Source organism: Triticum dicoccoides, chromosome 3B (genome assembly GCF_002162155.2).
Source record: "Triticum dicoccoides isolate Atlit2015 ecotype Zavitan chromosome 3B, WEW_v2.0, whole genome shotgun sequence".
NCBI lineage: Eukaryota > Viridiplantae > Streptophyta > Magnoliopsida > Poales > Poaceae > Triticum > Triticum dicoccoides.
The window spans coordinates 56,264,565-56,287,909 of NC_041385.1; the positions used below are offsets into that span (position 1 = coordinate 56,264,565).

Consider the following 23,345-nt stretch of genomic DNA (forward strand, 5'->3'; position numbering starts at 1 on the left):
GACAGCGTATGATAGCTAGGCCAGTCGTCGATGGGTGAAGGAGGCCTCCAGCTGCTTCCAGGCAGCTGCCAACCACTGTCAGCTTCAGCTTGCCCCCAACCACCAGGTTGCCTCTAAACTGTTGCTGACTGCAGATTCCAGATCAGGAATGCCACGACAAATCATAACAACAGATTAGGAATGAACAAATTAAGATGTGCAACCTAACAATTTCCTGAAAGGCAGAAAAGTGTGCAGTTAGGATTTAGGGCTACATCAGCTTAAAGAATTTGTTAGGCAGAAAAATTGATCAAACAACACGTTATGCACATGCATAGATTCCCATTCTTTTTCTTTGGAAGACGTACAGCTACAATTCGAAAGGGACCAAGCAAGCAAACAAGTCTGTTCTTATCAAACAGTCATGGCTATAGGCATGTTAGGCTGTTTTTATGCTGACCGTTGAATGAATCAACTCACTGATGCAGTCCCTATCTAGAATCCCCTACCACTCTTCCACCCTTTTAGCCATCACAGGTACCCTATTGCAAGTTTCCAACTCAGACTCTGTTTGAAGTTAACGTGTGCAAGCAAAAAATTGTAACAAAAATGGCAGTGACGAGTACTTCTTCGGCTCTCCAGCTCCTCCCTCTCCTCGTCGTACTCCTACTCGCTGCCACCAGCGAGGCCACCACATTCAAAATCATCAACCAGTGCTCCTACACCGTGTGGCCAGCCATTCTGCCGGGAGGTGGCGTGAAGCTCGATCCGGGGGGGACGTGGGCGCTGAACGTGCCCGCTGGTACCTCAGCAGGGCGCATCTAGGCGCACACAGGCTGCTCACTCCTTGGCGAAGGTGGGTCATGCCAAACTGGCGACTGCAGCGACTTGCTCGCCTGTACGGTCAGTGGTCGATCGCCAAACACACTGGGCGAGTTCAGGCTTGGCCAAGGCCAAAGTGATGATGATTTCTTCGACATCTCGCTCACTGATGGCTTCAACGTGCCCATGGACTTCCTGCCAGTGCCAGTTCAGGGAAAGTCAGGGTGCAGCAAGGGGCCGCGCTGTGCAGCCAACATCTATGTTTTTAAGGCGGTAAGGCGAGGCGAGGCGCTGGGGGCGCCTCACTGCCTGAGCGGTAAGGCATAAGGCGAGGCGACACCCTAGACACATACATATATAATAGATGGCAGCCAATTAGGAGATTTAACTACTAGCATTGACATCATAAATTGTACATACATATATAAGTATATAACAGATGGCAGCCATTTAGGAAATTTAACAACTAACATTAACATAATTAGTTGTTGCCAAGTCATAGGCCTCAAATCATCTTCTGTATATGACAGAACGGCGCCTTTCAACTTCAGCTTCATCCTTCTCATCAATATATCGCTCCATAGCTTTAAACTTTCTAGTGTTTAAGGATTTGCGCATCTCTATCCTAATCTCCATAGATGCCTCGGACACATATCTGCATCACTACAACCCCCAGAAAGGTGCTGCTTCAGCCTTCTCACTCCAGCATGGACTATCTTGCCACACAATGTACACTGGAGTAAATCTTTCCTCTTTAAATCTGGCCAGAACCCATACTTCCAAATTGGATCATCTGATGTAGCTCTTCTCCTAGGATCCATCAGAGCAGGGACACCTCGCTGCTGCAGCAACATTGAGAAAAGACCCAATCAACCGTCAAAGAGAGAAGAGCCAAATCACTAGAGCAAGCAGACAAGCATGGGGAAGGAGAGAAGCGATGGTGGGGTTGCTGCCTTGTGGATGGAGAAGCAGATTTGGGAGCAAAGAGATGCACATGAGGAGCAGGCAAGCAGCCAAGCACATCTACAGATCTACCTACAATGCAGGAAGAAACAGAGTACTAGGAGGGGTAGAAGAAAATTCAGAGGAGGCCGGGTGTTAGACTAAGTATATATTAGATATATGTGTTGTAACACAACTTGTATTTGTACGGTTCCCTCTTATAAATATATGACAGCCGTACCCATCAAGGGTATCGAGCATTGTTCCAAACCCTAATACGTCTAACATGGTATCAGACGACGCGTTCGATCCGCGTCACGCTTCCGCCTCCTCTGCTGCCGTCGCACCGGCCCCCGCCGCCGCGCCGCCTCTCTCCACTCTGGCGATGGAGTCGTCGTTCCTGGCGTCGCCTCCACTTGCATGGGCCCGATCTGCTGCGTCGGGATCACATCCTCCCGCGCCGCATCGATCGCCCAACATGTTGCCGCCGCCTCGGTCGCCTGATGCGCCTCCGATCGCGGCCATCCCGATCCAGTCGCGGGGCACGCCTCCACCACTGGCCTCCTGCGGCGCCAATGGGCAGGCGGCCTACGGTGGTCTTCCAGCCTCGGCCCCGTACGGCGATGCGGCCAGGTCGGCCTCGTACCATGATGCGCCCCTGGCCTCGGGGCCCTATGGCGTTCCCATCCAGGCGCCGTACGGCGGCCCGTACCCGGCGCCCTACCTCGCGCCATCGGCTGCGACATATGCGCTGTATTCTGCTCCAGCCCCGGCGTCCTACGCTGCTGCCCAGCCGTACGCCGCTCCTCCTGCGCTCCTGTATGGTGCGCGCTCCTCGGCGGCTTATGGCCATCATCAACAACCATCGGCCGAGGCACTAGTCCCGTATGGTGCTGTTCTGCCGCCTGGTCCGCCGCCTGATCTGCCGCTCTCCGCACCGATGGCCGAACCAGGGCCGTTTCACTTCGCCCATCTGGTGACGGTGAAGCTTTCTACTGATAACTATCTCCTGTGGCGCGCTCAAGTGTTGCGGCTGATGCGGAGCCACTACCTTGAAGGATATGTTGATGGCTCCCTGCCGTGCCCTCCGGCTATGGTTCCGGTGCCCTCGTCTCATGGTGGCTCTGTCATGGTCCCCAACCCTGCTCATCGTCGGTGGACTTCTCAAGATCAAGCCATCCTGGGTGCTATTCAGTCGTCGCTCACTCCATCCGTGGCTGGCATGGTTGTCTTTGCCGCCACATCGAGGGATGCATGGACCACGCTTGACTCCAGCTTTTCCTCACAGTCGCTCGCACGTTCATCTGCTATACACAATCAGCTGGGTGAGGTCAAGAAGAATGATCTCTCTGTCACCGCTTTCTTCAACAAAGTCAAAAGCTTGGCCGATACACTGTCCTCCATTGGGAAGCCGCTCCGTGATGAGGAGTTTACTTCATTCATTCTTAATGGACTGGACGAGGATTATGACTCTCTGGTTGAAAATGTCAACGGGCGTGACACGCCGATGCCACCCCGTGACCTCTACGCCCGCCTCCTTAACACGGAACAGCGGCTCGCTGCTCGTCGCTCTGTCGGAGTCTACACGGAGGGCCCTTCTGCGAATGCTGCTCTTCGCGGAGGTGCCCGTGGTGCCAAGCAGAAGCCATCGCGCCCTCGGGCAACCAGCCTCGTCCGCCCGCTCCTCCAACGGCTGGTCGCAAGCGACTTCACTGCGAGGCGTGTGGTGGTGGTGTCGAGTGTCAGCTTTGCGGTATTGAGGGGCACTTGGCGTCTCGGTGTCATCGTCGGTTTAAACGTGATTTCCTTGGCATCGGGAACAATGGGAAGGGCAACGAGAAGCAAGCTGCTCTTGCCACACAAGAGCCCGGGTTCACTCCCTCATATTCCGTGGATCCTGCCTGGTACATGGACACAGGCGCCAAGGACCACTTGACGAGCCAGCTTGACAAGTTGGCCACTCGACAGCCCTACACCGGCCATGATCAGGTTCGCACTGCCAATGGATCAGGTATGCCCATCTCACATATTGGTCAGGCATCTCTTCTTTCTCGTACCACTAAAACCTTGCGTCTCCTTGATGTCCTTCGTGTTCCTTCAGTCACACGTAGTTTACTCTCGGTTCCTAAATTAACTCTTGACAACAATGTGTTTGTTGAGTTTCACCCTTTCCATTTTTTTGTTAAGGATTGGGACATGAGGGACGTTCTTCTTAGTGGTCGAGCTCGTGACGGCTTATATGTGCTTGGTGTGCCACACATGCCTGATGTGCCACGTGTATCTCATGTGTTCAGTGGTGTGCGGGTGTCGTCGTCGCAGTGGCATTCTCGCCTTGGCCACCCTGCCACTCCCATTGTGCGACATGTGCTTCATCATCATCGTCTTCCTGTTGAGTCCAGTAATAAGGAGTTTCTAGTTTGTGATGCCTGTCAACAAGGCAAGAGTCATCAGTTACCCTTTTCTGTATCAAATCGTGTTGTCAAGGCTCCTCTTGAACTTGTGTTTTCCGATGTGTGGGGCTATGCCCAAACCTCTGTTAGTGGGCACAACTATTATGTCAGTTTCATAGATGTTTTCAGTCGCTTTACTTGGCTTTATCTTATTAAGCGCAAATCTGATGTGTTTCATGTTTTCATGCAATTTCAAGCACATGTTGAACGGTTACTCAAGCACAAAATTATTCATGTTCAGTCTGACTGGGGAGGTGAATACCGTAATCTTAACACCTTCTTTCAGAAGCTTGGTATCTCACATCATGTGTCTTGTCCTCACACACATCAGCAGAACGGTGCAGCTGAGCGTACGCATCGTCATATAGTTGAAACTGGGCTAACATTTCTTGCACATGCCTCTGTTCCGTTTCGGTTCTGGAGCGATGCCTTTGTTACTGCTTGTTTTTTGATAAACAGGATTCCCACGCGACTTCTTCACATGAAGTCCCGTCTAGAAGTGTTGCTTCATGAAACTCCAGATTACTCCTTTCTCAAAGTGTTCGGTTGTGCGTGTTGGCCACATCTTCGCCCGTACAATAAGCATAAACTTGAGTACCGTTCGAAAAAATGCGTGTTCCTCGGATACAGTCCTCTCCACAAAGGTTACAAGTGTCTCCATGTTCCATCAAACCATGTTTACATTTCCCGTGATGTTGATGAGACTGTCTTCCCTTTTTCCACGCTCACGTTGCCCACTGACACTCCTGTCACCGAGTTGCACTCGTTTCCAGTATTGCCTGATCAGTTTGTAGATGCTGCATACTCTCCTCTGTTGTTGCCTAACCACGGTGCAGGTGCTGGATGAGGTGCTCGACTGGAGCTGCTTGATGATGATGGTGCGCCACCTATGCCAGCTGTTGCTACACCGGCTGCACCCGCTGATACGACGGCCTCCGCCGACGTTGATCACACGTGCATGCCCCATGCACGTGGATCTGCTGGCATGCCCACATCACTTGGGCTGGCTTCCCTGGTGGCCTCGATGCCTGGGCTTGCGGCCCCGCAGTCGCCTGGGTCACCGGTGGCCTCGGCGCCTGGGCTTGCGGCCCCGCAGTCGCCTGGGTCAGCTGACCCCGCGGCTCGGTCCCCTGGGCCGGTGGCCTCACCGATCGATGATGCTTGCATGTCCCATGCACGTGGGCTCGCTGAAGTGCCCGTGTCGCCCGGTGAGCTCGTGTCGCCCGGTGCACTTGTGTCGCCTGGTTCCTCGTCGCCACCCACGCCTGGCCATTCTTCGTCAACAACTCCAGGTCAGGTGCTGCGCTTGACTATGCCGCCAGACGCACTTGTTGACTCACCTGCAGGCACGTCCTCGCCTGTGGTGACAGCTCCATCCCCACCTCCGCCTGTCATCCTGCGCCCTCATACTCGCAGCAAGAGTGGTATCTTCCAACCGAAGAAGCGTACTGACGGGACTGTTGCGTGGCTTGCAGCATGCGTGGTGCATGCTGAGGCAGATCCTACGACTGAACCACGACACTTTCAGGCAGCACTTCGCATTCCACATTGGCGTGCTGCTATGGAGCAGGAGATCCATGCTCTTCAGCAGAACAACACTTGGCGTCTGGTTTCACCTCCATCTGGTGTCAATATCATTGATTCTAAATGGGTATTTAAGGTGAAGAAACATGCTGATGGCTCCATTGAGAGGTATAAGGCACGCCTGGTTGCAAAGGGATTCAAAAAACGGTATGGCATTGATTACGAAGACACGTTCAGTCCTGTTATTAAACCCACTACTATTCGTGTTCTTCTTTCCTTGGCCGTTACTCGAGGATGGTCGCTTCGACAGCTTGACGTTCAGAATGCCTTTCTCCATGGAGTTCTGGAGGAAGAGGTCTATATGCGTCAGTCGCCAGGGTTTGTTGATCCTGATCAGCCACATCATTTGTGTCGTCTTGTCAAGGCTCTCTATGGGTTGAAGCAGGCCCCTCGTGCGTGGCATGCACGTCTTGGAGCTGCTCTTCGCGCGCATGGTTTTGTGCCTTCTACAGCGGATACATCTCTGTTTCTTCTTCAGCGGACTGAGGTGACTATGTACATTCTGGTCTACGTTGATGATATCATTCTTGTCAGTTCATCTGTTGTTGCTACGGACCAGCTTGTGTCCTCTCTTAGTGCTGAGTTTGCTGTTAAGGATCTTGGGAGACTTCATTATTTCCTGGGTTTGGAGGTGCTTCATTCTGATGGTGGTCTGGCCCTTTCTCAGAGGAAGTACTCTCAGGATCTTCTACGCCGTGCTGGTATGTTGCAGTGCAAGATTGCCACGACTCCTATGTCTGCCACAGATAAGCTGACAGCTCTTGATGGTGACTTGCTCTCTCCTGAGGATGCTACGGAGTATCGCAGTATTGTTGGTGGACTGCAGTACTTGCTCGTTACTCGACCAGACATCTCTTTTGCGGTCAACCGTGTGTGCCAGTACCTTCATGTGCCTCGTGGACCTCACTGGTCCGCTGTTAAGAGCATCCTGCGCTATGTTCGTCACACCGGTTCATATGGTCTCTATCTTCGGCCTGCATCTTCTGGACTGATCTCAGCCTTTTCTAATGCCGATTGGGCTGGTTGTCCTGATGATCGGCGATCCACGGGGGGACATGCTATGTTCTTTGGACCTAACTTGATCGCCTGGCAAGCTCGCAAGCAAGCTACAGTGTCCCGGAGTAGTACTGAAGCTGAGTACAAAGCAGTTGCTAATGCCACAGCTGAGATCATATGGGTGCAGTCATTACTTCGAGAGTTGAAGGTCTCTCCCACTCAGTCGCCTGTCCTTTGGTGTGATAACATCGGTGCCACATATCTTTCATCTAATCCGGTGTTTCATGCCCGAATGAAGCACATCGAAGTTGACTATAATTTTGTCAGGGAACGCGTTCCAAAGAAGCTTCTTTAGATCAAGTTTGTTTCTTCTAAGGATCAGCTTGCTGATATCTTCACTAAACCTTTGCCCTTGCCTTCTTTTGAAGGATGTCGACGCAATCTTAACCTTCTGAGTATTTCAGGACATAGTTAAGATTGAGGGAGGGTGTTAGACTAAGTATATATTAGATATACGTGTTGTAACACAACTTGTATTTGTACGGTTCCCTCTTATAAATATATGACAGCCATACCCATCAAGGGTATCGAGCATTGTTCCAAACCCTAATACGTCTAACACCGGGGTAGAAGTGAGATGAGAACGGGAGCCACACTTTGATGTTGCGCCAGAGTTGGAGGGAGAGCTGAGCCCGGCGAGGAGGGGCACAGATCGGAGCTGTAGAGGAAGGAGCCGCCGTCAAAGGTCAGAGAGGAGAGAAGGAAACCCTATCGGGTGGATTGGACGATTGGTTCGATCCTCTCTGTCCCGCCCTTCGCCTTATACCTGTTCGCACTCGCGCGTGAGCCCAATATTTCCAGCGAAAGCCCGCAAAAGCTTCTCGAGTGGGCCACTCTTTCCGGCCTGGAAGCAGCCCATGGCGTCCGATCTGGCCCAAGGTGCTGCCCTACGCGCCTAGGCGGACGATTCAGATGCCCTAGGTTCTAAAGCGGACGCTTTACGACGATGTGTAAGGCAGGTTCGACGCCTTGCCATCGGAGGGCGCCCCGACGCTAAGGCGTCGCCTAAGCGACGCTTCACAGACGCCTTAAAAAACCCATCCTCTGCCCCTGGCCTGGATGGTCTTCCAGTTAAGTTCTTCCAGAGCTTCTGGAATGTGATTAAGCCGGAGATCATGGCTATCTTTGACGAGTTCTACGTCGGATCCATCGATCTCGGATGCCTGAACTACGGGACGATCTCGCTCATCCCCAAGGTTCCTGGTGCTTCTGACATCCACCAGTTCCGCCCTATCACGGTGATTAACGTGATCTTCCGGATTCTTGCTAAAGGGTATGCCCATAGGGTGACCCTGCTTGCCGACCGTATTACCCACCCCAACCAATCGGCTTTCATCCAAGGCCGGTATATTCTGGATGGGGTGTTGGTCCTCCACGAAATCCTCCATGAAGTCCGCTCCAAGCACCTCAAAGCGGTCTTTCTGAAGATCGATTTCCATAAGGCCTATGACACTGTTAGTTGGCCCTTCCTTCAGGAAGTTCTTCTGCGAAAAGGCTTCGATGACTGTTGGGTAACTCGGGTGATGCAGATGGTTTCGTGTGGGCGCACGGCCGTTAACATCAACGGGGAGATTGGTCCCTACTTCCCCACGTTCTGTGGGGTGAGACAGGGTGACCCTTTTTCCCCGTTCTTGTTTAATATGGTGGTTGATGCTCTTGCGGCCATCCTGGACAAGGCCAAGGCTGCTGGTCATATTCGTGGGATCACCCCTCACCTGACCGGTGGCACTGGCATCTCCCTGCTCCAGTACGCTGACGACACCATCATCATGGTCGAAGGCTCGGATACGGACATCGCTAGTCTGAAATTCCTCCTCTGCTTCCAGCAAATGTCTGGTCTCAAGATCAACTTCGACAAAAGCGATGTGATGGTGATGGGCTACTCTCCGGCTGAGGCCCTCGGCATTGCCAACCGCCTCAACTGCCGCCTGGGCTCCTTCCCAATTACATACTTGGGAACGCCCATTAGTGACTCCCGGCTCACTGTGGCGGACCTTCGCCCTACGGTCTCCAAGTTGCAAACGCGAATGGAGCCGTGGCAAGGTCGATGGCTCTCGAAGGCGGCCCGGACAATCCTCATCAACTCCTCGCTCTCTAGTCTCCTCATATTCCTTATGAGCTTCTACAGTCTCCATGAGACCCTCCATCACGAGATTGCTATAATTCAATCTCACTTCTATTGGGCAGGAGACAATAACAGGCAGAAGTATCATATGGTTAGTTGGCCCGACATCTGCAAACCTCGGGACCAGGGAGGCCTTGGCATCATGTGCTCTAAGCGCATGAACATTGCCCTCCTTTCCCGCTGGCTCTGGCGCATCTCTCAGGGACATGGCAGTCTGTGGTTAGACATCACCCGGAACAAATACCTGCGTGGTCAACCCTTGGCCTTCTGCCAGCGGTCGGGCGGGTCCCAGTTCTGGCAGTCGGTCATCCAGCTGATTCCCGTCCTCCGTATTGGGACCTCCATCTCGGTTGGTTCCGGAGCGGCGACCTTGTTCTGGTTTGACCGCTGGGCTAGGGACGCCCCCTTCACTGCCCGCTTTCCCGACCTCTTCTCCATCACAGTCGCCCCTACAATCTCAGTTCAGCAGGCCCTTATTGACTTAGGGCGCCTCGCGTTCCGGAGTCCATTTGGGCCTCCGGAAGTGGCCGCCTGGCATGAGCTTCTTGATTGTATTGCGCTCCATGAACCGACTGTCGATGTTGGCCCGGATGAGGTTCGGTGGCACCTTGAGCCTTCGGGACAATTCTCCACCAAGTCCCTCTATGCGGCTATCGCCCCCTCCTCCGCCCCTCCCCCCCTTCAGGCGGTTTGGTCCATTCGACTGCCCCTTAAAATCCGGATCTTCATGTGGAAGTGGATCCGCGGTCGGCTTCCGTCGGGTGTTGAGGTCCGCAAGCGCAATGGCCCGGGCTCTGGCATCTGCCCCCTTTGTGATTCCCCCGAAGACTCGAACCACATTTTCTTCTCCTGTGTGTCTGTGCAGTTCGTCTGGAGCTGCTTTAGGGAGGCAATTGGCGGGAATTGGTGCCACTCCAACTTGCCCGACCTCTTCGCCGAACTACATGCCTCCCCACCTCCATCTCGCCACATTAGGTGGCTTGAGATTGGGGTTCTCGCGTGGACGCTTTGGACCATTCGCAATAAACTTGTGATTCAGCGCTCCCCTCTCCGACGCTCTACTGACGCCCTCTACAAATTGTCTGGTTACTTGCAGCTCTGGCGGCCTCGGGACCGGGACGCCATCTCCGCCTTCATCGCCGACCTCCGCTCGATGGCCGTCCGTCTGTCACCGCCCCCTCCGCCGCCTCCTCCTGAGCCTGATTAGTCGTGTGTTGCTATCCAGCTCTGGCTACGGCCTTGGCCCTGGCTGAGCTATCTTTTTATGTTGTGTTGCGTTTCTGGGCTTATTGAGTTGTGCTCTCAGCAGAACCTCTGGACCTTATTTGTGTGACTTGGGTGTGTGTGTTGAACTAGTCTTGTATGTGCTCCTGGCGGTTGGCTTTATTTATAAAGCGGGGTGAAAGCCTTTTTCGGTAAAACAAAGGCCAACATCACATCGCAGTGCCCAAGAGAGCTGAAGGCTCCGGGAGGGTGTAACAGTCCATGTATTAGGAGCGCAGAAAGAAATTGCAGTTACACAATTAACTCGGTCTTCTATAAGCGGTTGTGCCTAGATGCCCACAGCAATCCCAACGATTTTTCCACTTTCACTTGCCTGACGGGCACAGATTACCAGGTCATCTTCTGCCCCCTGATTAATCAAAAGTGCCCTGCCTGCGCCCCCAGCCGATGTAACACCTCCGACACCAAGTACTCTGCCTGCAGCTACCGGGCCAACAAGCATGAAACCGAAATCGTCTGCTACAAGAAGAGTTGTTGCAATTCTAGCTCCTGTAGGCGGCTTCATTTTGCTCACCATCGTGTTCCTCATCATCTTCTTTATATGTAAACGAAGAACACAACGACAACATGGGATGGAAGAAGAGGAAGAGTTTGGGGAGCTACAAGGAACACCAATGAGGTTCACATTTCAACAGCTAAAAGCAGCAACCAAGCAATTCATAGACAAGCTTGGGGAAGGAGGATTTGGGTCTGTTTTCAAGGGATAATTTGGTGATCAAAGGATTGCAGTGAAACGTTTGGATCGAACTGGTCAGGGCAAAAGTGAATTTTTGGCAGAGGTTCAGACAATTGGCAGCATTCATCATATTCATCTGGTGAGATTGATTGGTTTCTGTGCAGAGAAATCCCATAGGCTCTTGGTATATGAGTACATGCCCAAAGGATCCTTGGACAGATGGATTTATTGTTGACATGACAATGATGCCCCTCCTTTAGATTGGAGCACGCGGTGCAAGATTATAACTCACATAGCTAAGGGCCTCTCTTATCTTCATGAGGAGTGCACAAAAAGAATTGCTCATTTGGATGTCAAACCGCAAAATATTCTCTTAGATGACAACTTCGATGCTAAACTTTCTGATTTTGGACTATGCAAGCTCATCGACAGGGATATGAGCCAAGTGGTTACCAGAATGAGAGGCACACCTGGATATTTAGCTCCTGAATGGTTGACATCACAGATCACGGAAAAAGCGAATATCTGCAGCTTTGGCATCGTGGTCATGGAAATCATCAGTGGAATAAAGAACCTTGACACTTCCCGGTAAGAAGAGAGCGTCCATCTCATCACCCTATTGGAGGAAAAGGTGAAGAATGATCAGTTGGTAGATTTGATTGACAATAACAGCAACGACATGCAAGCACACAAGCAAGATGTAATTCAGATGATGATGCTTGCAATGTGGTGCTTGTAGATTGATTGCAAAAAAAGGCCTAAAATGTCCGAAGTCGTCACAGTCCTTGAAGGTGCCATGGATGTTGACGCCAACATAGATTATAACTTTGTCGCAACAGGTCGAGCTAATTTTGGTAATGATGGAAGTGTGAACTCCTCAGCTCCACCTGTAGGCTCAGATCTATGAGGGCCCAGGTGAAATGAGACCGTCCCGAGAAGATATCCAATTAGATTGTGAGCAGTAGATTTGTTACTTGGAACAAAAGCCCTGATCTGTAGTATTTATTTGCTGAAATTACTACAATTTTAAACCCCTATCTCGGGTTATTTTTATCTGCAGAATATCTCAATATTACAAATTTTCTGTGATCTATATCATACATAAACTCATCTTGTATTCCTGTATCCAGTTTTCCTCTATAAATGCATATCTGCTTCTAGTTATCACAGTTGAATTAATAGCAACGATCATAACTAGCAAAACAAGAAAATGAACAAAATGAAAGTAAACTCGATATTTAAGGGAGTAACTAATAAGCATTGATCAGTTAGTTGCCACAAGTGCCTTTAAGTTCTGCACCGATTGTACTTGGTTTTCATGACATAGCCAGTGCCGAACATTAAAAATATGGCTTAATTTCTACAAGGGGAAATATGGTTTAATTTCCTCAAAAAGGGGAAATATGGTTTGAACCTAACTTTGTTGCAATAGAAAGTAAAATGCTACATGTATTTGGGGTAGCGTTGTAATTTTGGGTTTTGCCCTTTCTTGGGCTCGTGCATAACCTCTTTTTCTATCAATACATCTATTTGCAAAACTTTTGGGGTTTTCTCGAAGATAAAAATATGCAAAACAGGCATTGCCACAAAGGCTTTTGCCACCCTAGTCAGCAACAAATTAATTTTATCAGGTTCACCATTAGCTAGCTTCATTAGATCAACCATTAAATATATTTCTGTACTATATATAAATCTCTGACGCTGCATGAACTAAAATGTTACCATTCTTGCGGTATGATCTCTTTCGGTAGCCATTTCGACATTGTAGGGAGAACCGCAGCAAACTCTAGTTTCATTCTCAGCGAGATACGTAGGTCCATTGGCTGATAGGAGTATTGAGAAATGCTTTGCGTACTGCTCTTGCGGGAGCCATTTTTGTCAGCGTCCATCACATCCATTCCTTTCATGCATCAGATGCGCTATCGAGTAAGCTTGAACCTGCAAGAACAGAACTACAAAAATAACAACAATTTGATACTATAATTTAAGACAGAAGTACCCATGAGACCCCAACATCCTGGCAAGCTACTCGTGATAAAGACCGAAATAGAGGATAGATTAGTCTTTTTCAGACCCGGGGTACTTGAAGATCATCTTGATCAAGCTGGCGTCTATTCTCTGGGTAGCAAGGTTAATGGTGCTGGGTTAGTCCTCCAACTTTCGAATTCATGCACTCAGACTATCTCAGGAGCAAGGGCAAGCATGTTTAGAATTAAAACAAATAACAAAGCTTGCCAAATACTCGTATTATGGGATATCTTTCAGTTGTGATATATATGAGGCGGGGTAATTCAGTAGGACAATCTCAGCCACATAGATGGTATAGCCTTGGTCAAGACTTTGTTTATTCCAGTAATCCAGTTCATTCAATGGAACTCTTAATTAACCTGCTCATGTGTTAATGCAATGCTTACTGCTTAGCAATTTTAAAATAAACCATGGTGGTTTTCCCTTCTTGACGGTGGTACCAGGCTAAAAAATTAACAAAACTAGAACTACAATTAATTTGGAAGAGACAAGGTACATACCAGTACTCAGAAATAGAATTCCAACCAGCTAATACCAGCTGCTAGATTCATTTCTATCAACGGCACAACCAAAAAAGTCGTGCAACCTAAGATTCGGCCCTACAAAATGGGTTAAAAGTAAACAGCTAGCAATTAACAGAGATGTTCGCAAAGATAACAAGGTTTTCGCCCACCCTCGTTTGCACACAAACCACAGAGTTTTGGCGAGTGAGGACGGGTCGATGAGTGAAGGAGGACTCCAGCTGCTTCCAGGCAGCTGCCAAACGCTGCCAACTTCAGCTCTTCCCCAACCACCAGGTACCTAGATGGTTGCTGACTCAAGATTCTGGGTCTGAGTGTAGCTAAAAATCATAACACTCAGATCAGGAATGAACAAATTAAGATGTGCAATCTAACGATTTCACGAAAGGCAAACATAAAACAAATTCACATTCCACACCAGCTTCAAGAATTTTGTTAGGCAGCAAAATTAATCAAACAACAGATTATACACATGTACAGATTCCCTTTTTTTGGAAGACACAGTACAGGTACAAATTTGAAAGGGACTACTAAACAAGCAAACAAGCACCGCAAGCAAGTCTGGTCCTATCAAACAGTCATCACTACAGAGCATGTTAGGCTGTTCTTATGCTGACCGTTGAATGATTCAACACACAGATGCAGTCCCTGTCGGCAATCCTCTACCATTCTTCCATGCTGTTAGCTGTCACAGGAGCCCAGTTGCAAGTTCGCAACTCAAACTCTGATTCAAGTTCGGTGCAAGCAAAATCATAACACAAATGGCAGTGGCGAGTACCTCTTCGGCTCTCTGTCGCCTGCCTCTCCTTCTCGTCCTCCTACTCCTCGCTGCCACCAGCGAGGCCACCAAATTCCATGTCATCAACCGATGCTCCTACACCGTGTGGCCAGCCGCTGTTCCTGTTGGAGGTGGCATGAGGCTCGATCCGGGGGAGACATGGGTGCTGGACGTTCCCGTTGGCACCACGAGCGTGCGCATCTGGGCACGCACAGGCTGCTCATTCAATGGCGAAGGCAACGGGTCGTGACAAACTGGCGGCTGTGGCGGCTTGCTCGCCTGCAAGGACAATGGTCAACCGCCCAATACGATGGGTGTGTTGGAATAAGCCACGGCGTGTGTGGTCGGGCTCGTCGGGTGCGCGCGGGACGGACGGGACACACTGATGCCGTCGGGCTCGTCGGGTTCGTTGGTGACGCGCGGGACAGGCGGGACGTGTGAGACGCAGCAGCGTGGCGTGTGTGTGTGTATGTGTGTGTCTGGGCATTGTATGGCCTGCGTGCGTGTGTGCGTGCGTGTAGAAGGCTAGGTTGAGTCGGACTGTGGCTGAGCCTGCGATTGTGTGGCGAGGCAGGCAGGATGCAGCGGTAGCATGATGGCACCAGGTCTTGCGGAGGAGCTGGCTGCGCACGTTCGAGGGAAGACCAGATCGCGGTGGACTCCGTGAGGGCTACGTATTGTTAGCTATAAAGCCGGCTGTACGTTTGAGTCTGTTAGTGCGTGCGTGGGTGCTACGTCTCTGTTGGCTACAAAAAGCGGCTGTAAAATCCTTGTCTGGTGTGGCGTTGTGTATCCAGTTGGAGAAATAGAAGAGGGCTGCGTTGCGGCCGAAAAAAATACTGCTGTGCTTCTTCTACCTCTATCCTCAGTCCGGTGTAAGAGAGGAGCGGCGCCAACAGGGTGAGTTCACGCTTGGCCAAGGCCAAACGAGTGACTTCTTCGATATCTCCCTCATCGACTAGTTTTAAATAGCGCGCTAAGCATCTTAGCGGCAGACCTCTTCCAAATGCTATAGCGTGCTATAGCGAAGCTATAGCGCGCTATTTAAAATGTTTGCTTATTTGTTTGGACCAAAATTTCTTAGCGCAAAACCTTTTGTAAACGCTATAGCGTGCTATAGCGAAGCTATAGCGGGCTATTTAAAATGCCCATGGACTTCCTGCCGGTGCTGGTTCAGGGAAGGTTAGGATGCAGCAGGGGGCCAAGGTGCGCAGCCAACATCACATATCAGTGCCCAGACGAGCTGATTGTGCCGGGGGGTTGTAACAGTCCATGGCACCAACTACCAGGTCGTCTTTTGTCCCCTGATTAATCAAGCATTATCACCTACACCTGAAAATCCGGTGCCTGCACCCCCGACTGAGGTAACACCTCCGACCCCAAGTACTCTGCCTGCAGCTATTGGACCAACAAGCATGAAACCGAAATCCTCCCATGTAAGAAGAGTTGTTGCAATCCTAGCTCCCATAGGCGGCTTCATTTTGCTCACCATCTTGTTCCTCGTCACCTTTATATGTAAAAGGAGAACACAACAACAGAATGAGATGGAAGAAGAGGAAGAGTTTGGGGAGCTACAAGGAACACCAATGAGGTTCACATTTCAACAGCTAAAGGAAGCAACTGAGCAGTTCAAAGACAAGCTCGGGGAAGGAGGATTTGGGTCTGTTTTCAAGGGACAATTTGCTGATGAAAGGATTGCGGTAAAACGTTTGGATCGAACCGGTCAGGACAAAAGAGAATTTTCGGCAGAGGTTCAGACAATTGGCAGCATTCATCACATTAATCTGGTGAGATTGATTGGTTTCTGTGCAGAGAAATCCCACAGGCTCTTGGTATATGAGTACATGCCCAAAGGATCCTTGGACAGATGGATCTATTGTCGACATGACAATGAGGCTTCTCCTCTAGATTGGAGCACGCGGTGCAAGATTATAACTCATATAGCTAAGGGACTCTCTTATCTTCACGAGGAGTGCACAAAACGAATTGCTCATTTGGATGTCAAACCACAAAACATCCTCTTAGATGATGACTTCAATGCTAAACTTCCTGATTTTGGACTATGCAAACTCATAGACAGGGATATGAGCCAAGTTGTTACCAGAATGAGGGGCACACCTGGATATTTAGCTCCTGAATGGTTGACATCACAGATCACAGAAAAGGCCGATATCTACAGCTTCGGTGTCGTGGTCATGGAAATCATCAGTGGAAGAAAGAACCTCGACACTTCACGGTCAGAAGAGAGTATCCATCTCATCACCCTATTGGAGGAAAAGGTAAAGAGTGATCGGTTGGTAGATTTGATTGATAATAACATCAACGACATGCAAGCACACAAGCAAGATGTGATTCAGATGATGATGCTTGCAATGTGGTGCTTGCAGATTGATTGCAAAAAAAGGCCTAAAATGTCTGAGGTGGTAAAAGTATTGGAAGGTGCCATGACTGCAGACCTCAACATAGAGCATAACTTTGTTGTAACAAGTCCAGCAAATTTTGGTAGCATGGGAAATGTGAGCTCTTTAGCTCCACCTCTAGCCTCAGATGTATCAGGCCCTAGGTGAAACAGAGACAATTCTGACAAGGTAGGCAATTAGAATGTGCATGGGAGATTATCTTATGTAAAACAAAATTCATGGTCTGTTGTATTTTCTCAAATTATTACAAGTCTTGAGTTATGCTAACCTGCATAATATCTCAGTATTGCAAACCTTCTTGGATCCACAACAGATGAACTCATTTGTGTACTTTGAGCTCCACCTGTAGCGCAAATCTGGTTTGAGCTATCATTGTTGAAATTAAAAATTACTAACATGTTGTAAAATTCTCATTACTCCAATAAAGCAGAGAAGTAAATGGGCAGTCCAAGGAACTAAATAATAAACACTGATCAGTTCGTATGTTAGTTACCGCAAGTGCCTCTATGTTCTGCAGCATGTCCACTTGGTTTTCATGACATTAGGTACAGTTTGATTTCCTCGAAAGGAGAAAAGGTGGCTCAAACCTATTGTAAGCCGTTACGAGAAATCTGTAAAATGTACATGCATTTATTAAATTTTGCTCTTCCTTAAACACCCCGGATATAACAAAAAAGTGTTGATAACTGATGAGATGTTATGCTTGCTTCCATTGACTGTGAGAGGATTTTACTACATTTTCAATACAAAGAATTCAGATTCTTAGCTTGCAAAGATATGAGTAGGAGAAGGAACTCAGATCGAAATTTAGCTTGCAAAGTTCATAAACTAACTGTAAATTGCCTAGATTTGTCCAGTAGCTACACACACATATCATTTTCATCAATTAAGGTAACAGTGCCACACGGATCTTCTATCTTGATCCATATTTCCTGGGTTGCCCCCATAAGGTTCTTCTAAACCTAACACAATCCCAGCCCTGTAACCATATTCACCAGCGAGGGAGGCACTTCAAGGACCTGATCAACGGTGAAGTCAATGTTGCTGCTCCAGTACTCCAGGATATTAAGAAGCCTGGTTTGCATTCTTTACATATTGGCCAGAGAACCCAAGACAACAGGGCTCTGGCCATCCTTCTCTGTTGCACGGGAACCGCAGAACCATCATGGTGAATAAGACATTTTCGTCAGTAAAGACGTCTTGGTCTTGAGCAGATTCCAAGCAGCTTCTGAGCCTCTACAACAGATGAATAAATCAAGTTTGTTGTTTCGTCCAGTTTCTCCCATTGCAAATCTGTTTCTAGTTATTGTACTTGAAATTAATAGCATGTTTAGTATCAACAGGTGCTTTTTGTATTAACAATAATCCACTAAGTTTGGAAAGGCAGGAAGTTCCTTTATTCGTCTCTAAGCTCTCTTTGTTGCTTCAGAGATCCTATGTAATACTCCAGTTTCATATGGGGTGGCCATCATTCAGATATAACAAAAAAATTCATGTTTTGAGAAGAGGGGGAAAAATGGACTTTACACGCACTTCTTCAATAGTAGAACCTCTGTTTCAGAAAAATGACCCGTTTTGTCGGGACTGCTGAAATTCAGAGTTATTTGAAAGAAAAGAATATCTGCATGATGAGATACTTGCTATACAATGGTGACCAGAGGGCAGAGGAGGTGGTGATGTCCATTAAGTTCTTATGTCTAAACAGATTGCTTGGTTTCCTCAAAAGATGGAAACTATGGCATTCAACTGTTCAACTGGTCGTACTCAGAAACTTTTAGAGGCTATATAAATAGGAATTTGCTAAATGTAAAATGCTAAACAAAAGAAGCATTGTTTTTTTTTGTTGGCAGCTAGATGATTTTGCTATAATTTCAATCTAAATATTCAAGGTTTTGGGCTTACAAAACTGTGTGCAAGGGATGAAAGCATCATCACAACCACATTTCTTATTTTTTGCGGGGAATCATCACAATCACACTGACTGCAGCTACAGGGTCAGTGCGCTGCCTCACCAGAACCAAAATATTTGTCTGAACTTTGGAAAAATATCCTACAAGTCAGATGTTAACGGCAGTACATATGATGGCCCATGGTTTGATAGATAAAGTGAGCTTTGTGGGAAAATAATAACTGGGCAAGAACTGGAATCAGCGAGGAAATTTGCCAAGTCTAACAATTACTCGTAGGCAATCTGTTCTGCTTCTGGGCCAGCCGACGAACCCAAGGCATGAAAATGTCCAACTACACTGTACTCGGTTACTCTTGGACTGTTAATTAGCTACACATATACACATCCCTACATCAGTTATGCTGCTGACCATAATCCCATTTGGTTTTATACTGACCATAGAGAGGCTGCTGCTTACATTGAACCGCCTGGTGTTCGTGTGGTTCATCCCCATCCTTAGCCGTGACCTGTCATGCTTCTCCCTACTGAAGAACCGATGTGTGTTTTAGAGTTATAATATAAGTCATGTACCCTTTTGTATTAATCCCGTTGTATAAGGGGTTTCCTGCGTATGTTCCACACCTGTACATGTATATATATCGGCCTATGGCCTCATGGGAATACAAGTTGCTTATTCCTAACATGGTATTAGAGCTAGGTCAATTTTTTTTACACGCCGCAACTCGTGTGATTGATCCTTCCGTGGCGCCGCGGCTACTTCTCTCTCCGCTCCCGGTCGCACTCGAAGTCGGATCGAAGTCGCCTGCTCGTTGTCCTCTCGGATCTGGTGTTGCTCGCGCTGATGGGGTTATGTACCTAGGGTAGGGTCATGGACCTGATCCAAGTAACTTACCCCAAGACATCCTTAGAAGAGGTCGCCTTCCAGTCGACCAACGAGGATTCACTCGACTGGCCTGAAGGACTCGACCACGAAGACTCACTCGACCACCAGGAGGTCAAGAGGCACTCTGCACTGCAACGGCCTGTAATCAAGTAGACTTTATGATAGTAAAGGCACTTTATGTGGGGCGTTACCAGTAACGCCCCAGACTTAACTCACCTTAAACCCTCTCCTGCGTGGGCTGGCTGGGGTCCTGGCGCACTCTATATAAGCCACCCCCCTCCACAGGCAGAAGGGTTGGGCACCTTGTAGCTCATATACTCATAATCCACTCGACCGCCTCTGGGCTCCGAGACGTAGGGCTATTACTTCCTCCGAGAAGGGCCTGAACTCGTACATCCTTTGTGTTTACAACCTCTCCATAGCTAGGACCTTGCCTCTCCATACCTACCCCCACTCTACTGTCAGGCTTAGAACCACGACAGTTGGCGCCCACCGTGGGGCAGGTGTTTTAGCGATTTTGTGGAGAAGTTGCGATTCTTCCGAGTACTTTCATCATGGTGTCTGCTGGAGTTTTGGTCGAGGGTCAAGAGATCCGTCTCGGCACTCTCACCTTCATCGCCGACGACTCCGCATGGCTCCAGGAGGCCCCACTCGACGTGGATGCGCTCCCCGTCCGCGGTGCGACGCATTTTCGCGCATGTGTCCGTGGCGTTCTGCTGCGGCAACCGTCGACCCAGTATCGGTCGGCTCCTCCATCGTCCACCCTCCCGGTCTCCCGCCAGCGCAAGCGCTCGGGCCGGTCGAGGCTTCAGCGATGGGTGAGGCACGCGGTGGCTCGCCAATCAGCCACCACCCAAGTCGCGGCAATCGAGCCCGACGAATATCTCTACGGCTTGTTCGACCTGTCGACTGGCTCCGTAGAGACTGCATCCGAGTGCGGTAGCAGTGATCCAGTGGCGGAAATCTTGATGGTCGACGGGCCCCACAGTCTCCTGGCTTCGCCCGTGGTGGTGGAGCAGGTGACGGCGGCGACCCTACGCGAGGCTACGAAGAGTACCAACCCGAGCCACTCGACTCTCTGCAAAGAGAGGAACTTCGCCGCAGGAACGAGGGTCCCCTGCGTATTCCCATTGCAGGAGAAACCCCCGAGGCTCGTGCCTTGGAGGAGGCGCGTCTGGCCAATTTGGCCGAGCGCACTCGACTGGAGAACCTTCAGCGAGCACTCGACGAGCGCGCGCGGCAACGAGTTCCCGACACCAGTCGACGTCAACTCTTCCCGCCGACTCAGGTATATCGAACCCCAATTCAGAATTTAGCAGCTGCGACCCGTATAGCAGAGTCCATCCAGCCTTCGCAGTCGGAAGCTGGCAGAGGTTTGCTGCAGATCAGGGATCTGCTCCGGGCAGCAGGAGATCAGAATTCAGCCGTGTCTCAGTCGCGCAACAGAATTCACAGTCGATCCGTCACTGTGAATACGGTTCAGTCGGCTCACAGCCCCAGATCGCCTCCGCGGCGCGAAGGGCGCGAGAATCGGCGAGATCAATATGGCGACAGACTCGACCGAGATGATAGGCGTCGAGTGCCCTATTCCCCTCCGAGGGGTGGGTCTTACGCTCCTCGGCAGCCAGATGATAGGCATCAGTACAGTACGGGGCGTAGGGTTCCAGTCGACCCCAGAGAACCAGGCTTCGACGCGCGATCCATTATCGTGCAAGGGTTGGTCGACCGGAACAGAGCCCATCGAGGTGGACTCGATAGAGATGTGCCCACAAGCAGTCGAGTGCATGTTTCTGGCCCAGAATGTTTCAGCAGAGCTATCAGACCTGCAGTTATCCCTCCCAATTTCAGGTTGGCAACAGGAGTCAGCAAGTTCACTGGGGAGTCTAAGCCTGAAACTTGGCTTGAAGACTACCGAGTGGCAGTTCAGATTGGTGGTAGGAACGACGAGGTGGCCATGAAGCATTTGCCCCTCATGCTGGAAGGTTCTGCTAGGGCATGGTTGACTCAATTACCTCCCAGCAGCATTTACACTTGGGAACATCTGTCCCGAGTGTTCGTCAGAACGTTTGAAGGAACTTTCAAGCGACCAGCTGGATTAACAGAGTTGCAAGTCTGCGTGCAGAAGGCCAATGAGACTCTCAGAGAGTATATTCAGAGGTGGATCACTTTGCACCACACTGTGGAAAATGTGTCTGATCATCAGGCAGTCTGCGCCTTCAAAGACGGCGTCAAGAACAGAGAACTGAGTTTGAAGTTTGGTCGAACCGGTGACATGACCTTGAGTCGGATGATGGAGATTGCTACCAAATACGCCAACGGTGAAGAAGAAGACCGACTCCGAAGCGGCAAGCACAAGCCGAGTCAGTCGGAAAAAGGAAACACCAGTCGGAAACAGAAGCAGAAGGCTGAACCGGCAGCTCCTGGAGAGGCTCTGGCCGTGACTCAAGGAAAGTTTAAGGGGAAACCAAAAGGATCCTGGAACCCCAAGAAGGTAAAGGATAAAGAAGGGAATGACGTGATGGATATGCCATGTCACATTCACACGAAGAAAGACAAAGACGGGAATATCATTTACCCGAAGCACACCACTCGCCAATGTCGACTCCTGATCCAGTAGTTTCAAGGAAAACAGTCTAAGGACAAGGAGAAGGAGTCGGACAAGGCCGAAGACAAGGAGGACAGTGAGGGAGGATATCCGCATATCAACTCCACTCTGATGATCTTTGCAGATGTGGAAAGCAGAAGTCGACTGAAAGTGATTAACCGAGAGGTGAACATGGTTGCCCCCGCAAAAGCAAATTATCTGAAGTGGTCCCAAACACCCATCACATTCGACCAATCTGATCACCCGACTCATATTGCCACCCCTGGGAGGCAAGCTTTGGTGGTCGATCCAGTTGTCGAAGGCACTCGACTGACAAAGGTGCTGATGGATGGTGGAAGTGGGCTGAACTTATTGTATGCAGACACATTGAAAGGTATGGGCATTCCGATGTCCCGACTGAGCACTAGTAACATGAGCTTTCATGGAGTTATACCTGGGAAGAAGGCTGAGTCACTCGGCCAGATAGCTTTGGACGTGGTGTTTGGTGATTCGAAGCATTTTCGCAAAGAAAAGTTGACGTTTGAGGTCGTGGATTTTCAGAGTGCATATCATGCCATTTTGGGGAGACCAGCTTATGCACGGTTCATGGCTCGACCATGTTACGTGTACCTCAAATTGAAGATGCCCGGCCCCAAAGGAGTGATCACTGTCACTGGTGATAGGAGAAAGGCAGAAGAGTGCTTTCAGAAGGGCTCCAAGATTGCCGATTCCCAAGTGACAGCGGTCGAGTTCGAGGAATACAAGCAAAACGCAGATCCGAGTGACTTGCTGCGATCCAAGAAGCCCGCCACAGAGTCTGCTTTCCAGTCGTCCGGCGAGACGAAGCATGTTCACATTCATCCGACCGACCCCGAAGCAGCTCCGACCCGCATCTCCACAACACTCGACCCAAAATAGGAAGAAGCGCTCATCCAGTTCCTCCGTGAGAACTGGGACATTTTTGCATGGAAGCCCGCTGACATGCCAGGTGTTCCCAGGGGACTGGCTGAGCATCGCCTAAGAGTCGACTCGTCTGCAAAACCAGTCAAAGAGCATCTTCGGCGGTCCGCCGTCCAGAAGAGAAAGGCCATTGGTGAAGAAGTGGCTCGACTGTTGGCGGCAGGATTTATCCGAGAGATATACCACTCCGAGTGGCTCGCTAATGTCGTCATGGTTCCTAAGAAGGACAAGTCGCTCCGAATGTGCATCGATTTCAAGCACATCAACCGGGCCTGCCCGAAAGATCACTTTCCTCTCCCTCGCATAGATCAAATTGTTGACTCGACCGCGGGATGCGAGAGGTT

The 23,345-nt window shown here is 49.7% G+C and overlaps 2 pseudogenes; both read left to right on the forward strand.

The window, feature by feature from the left end:
* Nucleotides 1-588: 588 nt before the first annotated feature.
* On the forward strand, nt 589-11,837 carry LOC119279260 (annotated as a pseudogene).
* Nucleotides 11,838-14,145: 2,308 nt separating this feature from the next.
* On the forward strand, nt 14,146-17,014 carry LOC119279261 (annotated as a pseudogene).
* The last annotated feature ends 6,331 nt before the right edge of the window (nt 17,015-23,345 follow it).